Here is a 9,893-nt window from a genome sequence, read left to right as displayed (position 1 = left end):
CTGCGGCCTTATTGTGGCACGCATAACAAGGCTAAAAAGCGATTGTGTGGTTATTTATGATCCCACTGAGGGGGAACATTGAAGCCAGAGGGCTCCGTGAGGTAGGAACATTAAAAGGGTTAAGAGCACGTGGATTTCTCTTACATGAGTACTGATCAAAAAAAAAAAAAAAATGCATTGAGAAATAGATCAGATTATCTTATTTTAATGTGAAGATCAGTGAGATTTCTCTATTTTGGTTGGTGAGAAAATCACAGATGAGAACACACAAAACTAAAGGATTGAGACTTTTAACTCATCTATGAGTTCAAATCTGTTATGACAAGGCTGTTTTATTTTTAAATAATTCCTTTTTTGCATCAAAATACATGAATATGGCACAACATTCATAATATTCACAAAGACTTACAGACTCTCCAATTTACATTCCCTTGGAGTCTATTTTTGACAGAAATTCTAGAAGCATTTCATAGTGTTTAGCTGCTTTAAAAACATTCTGATTTATAACTTCATCTCCCACCTCCCAAAGTAAAGTTCAGTCCCAAAATCTGGTGTGCATGTGATGACTGACTTTCTGCTGCATATTTAGCTTGTGTATCAGTGAGTGGCAAGGCCAAAAGGCATCAGATGAATAAGTATTAGTAAGAACAGCAGACAATATTGTGAACATTTTAAGCTATTGAAGCAAAATGCTTATTTTTAGGTCAGTAGTAAATAAGGAAAAAACGGTGATTGTTGAATGATGATTTTACATCTGCAGTGACATTTTGCTACTAGGAGTGTTGTTTTTACTCACTGTGTAGATTGGTGACATTGCATCTTCTCAGTACTTGAATAACCTGGTGCTGGGCCGGACTGGGGAAGATGGCCTGGGGCATTGTTCCAGGCTGTGGAGAGGAAGTAGAGGCAGAGAGACTCCAGGCTGATGCTGTAGCTATGATGGCCCTACAGGACATGGGTCATGGCAGCTGAACCAGCAACGTTTATGGAGGAGTTCCCTTATGAAAATCACAGGTTAAGGAAGAGTAAACCAAACTGCTCCTCTTCCTTCCATAAAGTATATGTGATTTTATATCGCTTAGCTTGCTTTTAGTATTGTTTGATTAGGTTCTATTTAGCTAATACTAGGGCTTCCCATGGAGAAGGTGATGGCACCCCACTCCAGTACTCTTGCCTGGAAAATCCCATGGACGGAGGAACCTGGTAGGCTGCAGTCCATGGGGTCGTGAAGAGTTGGACATGACTGAGCAACTTCACTTTCACTCTTCACTTTCATGCATTGGAGAAGGAAATGGCAACCCACTCCAGTGTTCTTGCCTGGAGAATCCCAGGGACGGGGGAGCCTGGTGGGCTGCCATCTATGGGGTCACACAGAGTCAGACACGACGGAAGCGACTTAGCAGCAGCACCAGCAGCAGCAGCAGGGCTTCCCAGGTGGCACAGTGGTAAAGAATCCACCTGCCAATGCAGGAGACACACACAATATGGGTTCCATACCTGGATCAGGAATATCCCCTGGAAAATGAAATGGCAACCCACTCTAGTATTCTTGCCTGGGAAATCACATGGACAGAGAAACCTGGTGGGCTACAGTCCATGGGATAGGAGAGTTGGACACGACTGAGAGATTAAAGAACTTTCTTTTTCATAGCATATTTTTCATATAATTTGGCCACTTCTCTTCCAGCAACTTGCAAATAACATATTAGTGCTAGGGAAACACACGTTATCCCTCAACTAGCTTTTAGTGAAGGAAGCAAATATCAACAGACACACTGAGAAGAGCTTAATGTTGGAAAAATAGAGAAGCTCTGAGTGATTATTTCTGCCTCGGTGCATCAAAGAAAATATCACTGAAGAGAAACTAAAATTTCACCAGAGTGACAAAACTAAGAAGCTCAAACAAGGGAACCTGAAAGGCCAAGGGCTAGTTCTCCACTGATGGGGTTGGAGGCTTAATCAATGAGATGTGGGATATGCTGACCCAGGAAGTTTGAAAATAATAGTGGTAATAGCTGAACAAGTGAAACATTCAAACTTAATTCTTGTTTTAAAACAGCATCTAATACAAATCCAGGTTGACTTGGACTGCCTTTTGGTAGTGCTTTAGAATGAGAAGAAATAAGCATAACCATTGCACCTTTTCAAAGTGCTTCCTATATGTTGGATGTTGTCATGGATGCATTGCAAGGTTTTCTTTTTAACCCTCTCAACAATTGTATGAAGCAAGTATTTTTTATACCTGGTTTTCATATGAGAAAACTTAAGCTCAGACAGATTAACTGATTTGCCCAGCATCACAAGAAATTAGGAAAGACCCTCTGGATTCACATTCAAACTCAGTTCTTTTTGGCTGTGAGGCTTCTTGTGGGATCTTACTTCCCCAATCAGGGGAAGTGTCGAGTCCTAACCACTGGATTTCCAGGTAACTCCCTCAAACTCTTTTCTGAATTAAAATCACCCCACTCCAGTACTTTGCCTGGAAAATCCCATGGATGGAGGAGCCTGGTGGGCTGCAGTCAATGGGGTTGCTAAGAGTCGGACACGACTGAGCGACTTTGGCAACCCACTCCAGTGTTCTTGCCTGGAGAATCCCAGGGACGGGGGAGCCTGGTGCGCTGCCGTCTATGGGGTCGCACAAAGTTGGATACGACTGAAGCGACTTAACAGCAGCAGCAGCAGTGGCCTTTATAATATAATCATATCTAGAAACTGTACATATAAGTAACAGATAGAATCCATTCTCTTCCACCACCTTTCAGGGAAAGCCCTAAAGAATCTGAGAGTGAATCACGAGAGGACATGTGGGCAATATAATATGAAATTTTTAGAGACTCATTTATTATACTCTTCACATTCAACTTTTTAATGATTTAAAATGCCACATGCATTTGTAAATAAAATTTGTATGGATTTTCCTTTAAGAATATCAAGCTGTAAAATAATAGATGGTGCATATAAATGGCAAAAAAATAAACAAAAACAATCACTGACCCAAATACATGCAATGTAGAGTAACTGAAAAAAGATTTCCATTGAGTTCAAATGCTATATTTACTTTTTTGTCACTGTTTCTTTCCATGAAAAATGCTGGAGAATAATTATATGTGTTTAACTATATAAAAGAAGCCATGATAGTTAATACTATACTTTTTCTTGCAAAATGGATTCCATCTGCTTTTATTAAGGAGAATAGTTAGAGTAGAATGAAATACTTATTAATCTAGCTGGTCTAGGTAAGGTCTAGTTCACTTTAATTAAAAAGCTGAATTTCTAAAGAATTGTAAGTATATAGATGCACTTAAAGCACCTTGCATTTTACGCTTAACCTTTTACTTTAATCCTGAAGCTTTCTATATTGTTATTTTAAGTTCATGTTAATAATATGCAAGCTGATGCTTTGAAAATTCTCTGGGATGTGGTTAATGAAGAGAAACTACACCATAAATTGTATTCAAACTATGCAGTCCATGCAGATGTAATTTTTCTTGAATTGCAGTATTTTGCAATAAATTGCAATAAATAATTTTTCAGCTTGTTTGGGTTTATTCTCTGTTGTTTATAAGAAGTACCATCAGGCACTACTGCATGAAGCAACTACATACAGTAACAGGCAATCTTAGTTTAACAAGATCCTTTGGATAAAAATAGATTTCAGATCTATCTCCTGCTAACAGAATGCAAATTCTGATGAAACTACACACTAGTGTTTTTCATAATTTAAAGTTTGTCACATGGTGTAATGCACTTGCTCACTTTCCCCTGAGTTCTGCCAGAGGAGGCAGAATGGCTCTGCCATTTTATGATCAATACAGACAGAATGTTCTACAAGGTATTCTGGGAACTGTAGTTAACAGAGACCATTTTTCTTGTAAATGCATTTGTTAAAACAATGCCCCAAAGAGACATGATATTCCAGCGACTGTCCATGTTTCTATGATAAACCCTGTGTTTTTCAGTGGATTGTAACCAGCAATTTGGCCCTTGCTAAATGGCACCATCTGTAGTTTAGCCTGCAGGTTTGCACAACCCGAGATACTGTCACCATTTCAAAAAGTCTGTCTTTTAAAGATCTCATGTAAGCCTAGGTTAAGAAAGACATAAGATAGCTGATCTTTTCACTGATTTTCATTTTAAGCTGAATTATCAAGCAAATAGATGATGTGCTTAGAGTGGAGTGGTTGTATCAGTTTATCTCCAATGGATTATTTTACACTTCTGCTTATTTTCCTTTCCATGTTATATTATTATCATTTGGAAGTACATGGGAATGTTGTAAGGAAGGAAATAAGAAAATACTATGATTCTGTCTTTTGCTAGAAGATATAAGTATCCTTTGAACCCTACGTTATCTCAGGAGATAGAAACTAAGATCTTGCAGAAGACAGGAAATGAGACTGGGGCAAACTGGGGAGCAGTGCCCAGCTAAAATAAGCAGCCTGAACACAGCACTGACAGATGGCTGCCGTGCCCCTTGTTACAAGCTAGGCTTTATTTTTGTTTTTTCAAAAAATGTCAGAATTATGGAGTTTTCTTACAATATTAAATATATCAAATGCCTTAATTTTTAAATGTTGGCAGCATATTTAATTTTAAGATAAATTTGTTTTTAATTTTGTGCCAGTCAAACAAAACACTTCTCCAAACCAAATTTGGTGAAGACACCTCAGTAGCAGACCTATACTCTAATCTTGTATCTTCACATCAGTCAAGGGTCAATGCCTTCTTAAAAATTAGCAAAAACTGTAGAAAAGGTAAAAAGTTAAAAAGAGTCAAATTTGATATTTTTTGGTTCATCTGTTTCTGTGTTTCAAATGAATTGATTATATTGAAATTATTTTAATAGCTTTCTGTAAACTTTTTAATTCCTTTTCAAAGCATATTTCTGTAACTTGTGTACTCACATTCTAATGACTTCATAGGTCATCAGTACTATTTATGATTTTGTATTTTTAAATTTTTATTGGAGATAGTTGCTTTACAGTGTTGTGTTATTTTCTGCTGTATAGCAAAGTGAGCCGGCCGTGTGTATACATATATCCCCCTTTGTGGGGGTAGATTTCCCTCCCATTTAGGTCATCACAGAGCATTGAGTAGAGTTCCGTGTGCTACAGAGTATGTTCTCATTAGTTAGCAATTTTATACATAGTAGTCTATATATGTTAATCACAACCCCCCAATTCATCACTCCCTTCCTCTCTTGGTATCCATACCTTTGTTCTTTATGTCTGTGTCTCTATTTTTGCATTGCAAATAGTTTTGTCTGTATCATTTTTTCTAGATTCCGCATATATGTGTTAATATACAATATTTGTTTTTCTTTTTCTGACTTTTGCATTATTTTCTTGAGGTAGCCCAATATGCACTCATCAGAAATGACATGAAAGGAATCTGGAGGTGACTGACAGCTTCTGCTACCACAGAAGGAGATGGACTGGAGTGGGTAGGGTTAGGGAGCTCCATGGCATGGGAGCCCTCGAGGTGACCAAAGCCACATAATGTTGATAGCTCATTCATTTGTCCATGTCATATGGGTCGTGGGGAAGGTGACTGTGACAGCAATGCAAAAGACTGCTGAATTAAGAGTGGCCAGATTGTTCTGGATCCTTATTTATTAAAATATTTTAATAAGCAAAAAGTGTACTTTGCTGCAATGCTCTCCAGCACTCCAACATTGAGTATATTGAGCTTCTCAAAGCTCTGCCTGTCCGGCAAATAAAGCCCTGTTAATCATGAACTGGCTGAGATCATGTTCACTGTTGGACAAGTCATATATTCAGTGACCACAAAGTGCTGTAGGGGAACCACCTACCTGGAGGGTCCAGTCTGTCTGGAGCTCACCCACCTAACCCAAAACTTCGAAGACCTCGATCTCTCTTCAACAGTGAGGGAAGACTGGAAGGGTTTCTAAGTACTTTTTCCTAAGTTTTCTCACAAATCATCTAGTTTCCCTTCTGGTATTTATGAAATAGCTAAAAGTAAATGAAGTAAAGACCTTGTTATAATTTTTCCTAAAAAAGAAATGGTTATGGAAGAATTAACATTCTTAAAATTAAAGCTAAGTAGCAAAATAGCAAATGAATGTATACTTATTTGTGAAAAAGCTATTTTATAAAGAATCCTTTGGAAATTGAAGACAAGAAAGTATAGTTATTGGCAGTTCTTTCCTCAAAAATAAGGTAATCTCTGATAACTGAGTCCTTTTTAAGTACATTCCAATATCCTAACTTTGGTTGCTTAAGGATCCAAATACAATAAAATGAGATTGTGTAGAAAACAATCACAAAAAGAGAACAACACAATTTTGGAGGAGAATCAAAATGATGAGAAAAATCTTGTTTTGTTTTTTTTTCCCCCCTAAGAGAATTAATATGCATGTATAGAGATGAGTGGGTTCCCCAGATGGCTCAGTGGTAAAGAATCTGCTTGCCAGTGCAGGAGATGCAGGTTCCATCCCTGGGTTGGGAAGATCCCCTGGAGAAAGGAATGGCAACCCACTCCAGTATTCTTCCTTGGAAATCCCATGGACAGAGGAGCCTGGCAGGCTACAGTCCATAGGATTGCAAGAGAGTCAGACAAGACTTAATGACCAAACACAAACAATATGGATGTGTAGGATCCCATTGTATATATTTTAAAGAGAAAGATGAAAGAGTATCCAAGAGCATTCTTATTATTTTGAATATTAAACCCAATCAAAACATTTTGTATTTACAGTTAATATGAGGATTGCTATTAGCCTATATGTATTTAAATTCTACCTACAATTTTCCTAATTGTGCTCATTTTATTTGGAACAAATATGCAATGCTAGCATATCAAATGATAAGTTATCTCATAGGAATCAGTTCCTAATTTAAGATTACTGGATATTTTAAAGGCCCAAGTATGTCCCCTATTTGGCCCTTTAATACATGCTTACTGTCTTAATTTGTTTCCCTTAAAAATCTGGTGACGGCTGAAAAGAAAAACGAAAAGTACATGTAGTCTTCACTGAGGCAGAAAGAGCCCTAATCATAAAATTTCCGACCAGAACAGGGTCACCTACACTTAAATTTTCTGTAAACAAATAAGTGCTGAGACAGCCGATCAACTTCCTCAGTGCATTTTTCCCCTAGTAAAATCAGTTTGAGATAAATTGCAAAATAAATAAATGTCAAATAACAATTCCCATGACTAGTATTTGAACTGAATTTAATGATGATTATGAAGACAAAGCTGTGATAGGCCTCTGCATAGAAGGCTTAAAGGGAACAATCTGAAACGATTTTAACTTGGAACCATTTTAACAAATGAATATATTTCCTAAATTGCCACATCAACCAACCCTGCTATCTAATTATGGCCAGCAAAAAGGGCTACATATTAACTATTCCAAAACCTAAGCCATTATTTTTGGTTGACATTCAGTTAATAAACCTGAAAAGCATTTTGCTCATTGAATAGTCAAGGTTTCTGCTTTACAACTGATAGGGAATATAACAGGAAGTTGCATTGTTCTAAGTTACACATTCTCTAAAGACTTGACTCAGACTCGTGGTCTTGTTGGTCATCAATGCTTCCACCATTTTCTAGGATAAAATGATCACAGTTGCTCCTTAGAATAGAAATTTAAGAGCCCTCTGCCCATCATTTCAAAATTATTAAGAAAAATTTCAGCAAAAAGTCCATTTTATGTCCAAAAGGGTGAAATGCGCTAGGAGCAGGTGATTCTGTAGCCCCACCTGGGTCATTTTGAAAGCTTATGCCTATGTGCTAATCAGCAAGCAGCAAGGCAGCACCCTTGAACTTGTCAGGGAAAACAATCTGGAATTCACTGATTAGTAAAAGGAATTTAGGGAAACAGTATGTAGAAGTATTTATGGAAAATAAGAAATATACTTTCAAGGTTCTAAAATTTATTTTGCTATTAAGCTTGTCCTTTGAAAAGTTATAAACCTAAAAAACTTTAAATCAGTTACCTAATACCCTTGTGTTTGTTGATCCTCTGTCCACTTATTTTGAAGGGATCTTCTAAAGTTATTGCAAAATGTGGAGTGCATTTGCCATCTACTATATATCATGCAATCAACTCTATTTAACAGTCCTGGGGGAAATTTCTCTTTGCTGGAGGATACATTGTTCTTTTACCTAACCAACACTAACTGTATTTCCCTTTTTCACATTTGCCACCAAAATCCTCAGAGCCATATTTATGATCCATTTTTAGAAAAGGCATCACAGCTCTTCTCTACCTTAATCTTACTGCAGGCATCAACTCTTTCTCTTAACTTTTGTGTTAATTCCTCCACCTCATCTTAATATATTCATCTGGTTGTTTTGTAACCTGGGAGGCTGGATTGCAATTTTGAACATCAAAATAATAAAAATTAGTTCAGAAAATTTTCCTTTTACCATACCACTTTTTGGAGACTATATGGATTAAACAAAGAATCACACACACACACACACACACACAACTCTTTAGAAAGTCCAGGGTTCTTTTTTTTCTAAAATAGTTTAATGTGTTTCTCAATCAGTAATTAGACTTTCTTATAAATTCATAAGAACACAAAGATAGCCCATTAATTCAGGCAAAGAAATGACAGTTTTTGCACAATCAAACCCATAAAAAGTAAGACATTCAAAAAAAGTAAGTTTATGGTCCTATTTTTGTATTTCATGTAGTGCCAAGCATATTATTACAAATAATTGCTTAATAGATTATTCACTTTTGGGGAGCATAGACACCCTTCCTTTGCAACTGGTTAGGAGACATCTCCTATGAAATATTCCAACCTCTCACATTTAGGATGTCCCCAAACTAATCTTATTATCTTCTGCATCTCTTTTCCAGCTGCTCTCCTATATTATTACAATCTAAATATGGAAACACAAAGAAACATTTAACCTTTACCTCTCATTACCCCACAGAGCCAACCAATTCTATACAGTGATTCTGAGACTCCAAAGTCACCCTTCTTGTCTTTTCTATATATTTTTTTTAAATCAAGTGATTCATCACCAGGATAGTTTGAGAAGCCATGCTTTAAATATTTATTTATTTACTTTTGGCTGTGTCAGATCTTAGTTGCAACATATGCCCAGCTTCTCTCTAGTTGACAGGCTCAGCCTGTGGTTGCAGCTTATGGACATAGTTGCTCCCCAGTATATAAGATCTTAGTTCCACATCCAGGGATGGAACCCTCGTCCTCTGCATTGCAAGGTAGTTTCTCAACCATTGGATCACCAGAGAAGTGCCCTCTTTTCTACTTTTAATATCACTACTCTACTCTGGGCCATCCCTACATTTGCTTCATTGTTTTAAAAACTTATTATTTTTTATTTTGGTTAAGGTAAAGAATCCCTCTCAAAAGAGATCAAATGACAGGGAGCAGACAGCCACTTAAAGTTACAGAAAGATATTATGGATACTGAAGAAAAGGGAACCCAGACCTTGTTATAGACCCAGATTCTTGAACTCTTTAATCAATATAAATTGATAAGAGGCCAGACTAGAAATTCAGGCATCAGCTCAGTTCAGTTCAGTTCAGTTGCTCAGTTGTGTCCGACTCTTTGCGACCCCATGAATTACAGCATGCCAGGCCTCCCTGTCCAACACCAACTCCCGGGGTTCACCCAGACTCACATCCATGGAGTCAGTGATGCCATCCAGCCATCTCATCCTCTGTCGTCCCCTTCTCCTCCTGCCCCAATCCCTCCCAGCATCAGAGTCTTTTCCAATGAGTTAACTCTTCTCATGAGGTGGCCAAAGTACTGGAGTTTCAGCTTTAGCATCATTCCTTCCAAAGAAATCCCAGGGCTGATCTCCTTTAGGGTGGACTGGTTGGATCTCCTTGCAGTCCAAGGGACTCTCAAGAGTCTTCTCCAGCACCACAATTCAAAAGCATCAA

At 37.6% G+C, this 9,893-nt stretch overlaps 1 pseudogene; it reads left to right on the top strand.

Moving 5' to 3' along the window:
- Positions 1–5,498: 5,498 nt before the first annotated feature.
- Positions 5,499–5,911, top strand: LOC104988642 (annotated as a pseudogene).
- The last annotated feature ends 3,982 nt before the right edge of the window (positions 5,912–9,893 follow it).

The sequence above is a fragment of the Bison bison genome, unplaced genomic scaffold (assembly GCF_000754665.1).
Source record: "Bison bison bison isolate TAMUID 2011002044 unplaced genomic scaffold, Bison_UMD1.0 scf7180017864139, whole genome shotgun sequence".
In the NCBI taxonomy this organism is placed as follows: domain Eukaryota; kingdom Metazoa; phylum Chordata; class Mammalia; order Artiodactyla; family Bovidae; genus Bison; species Bison bison.
This window is presented reverse-complemented; position numbering and strand designations above follow the sequence as displayed.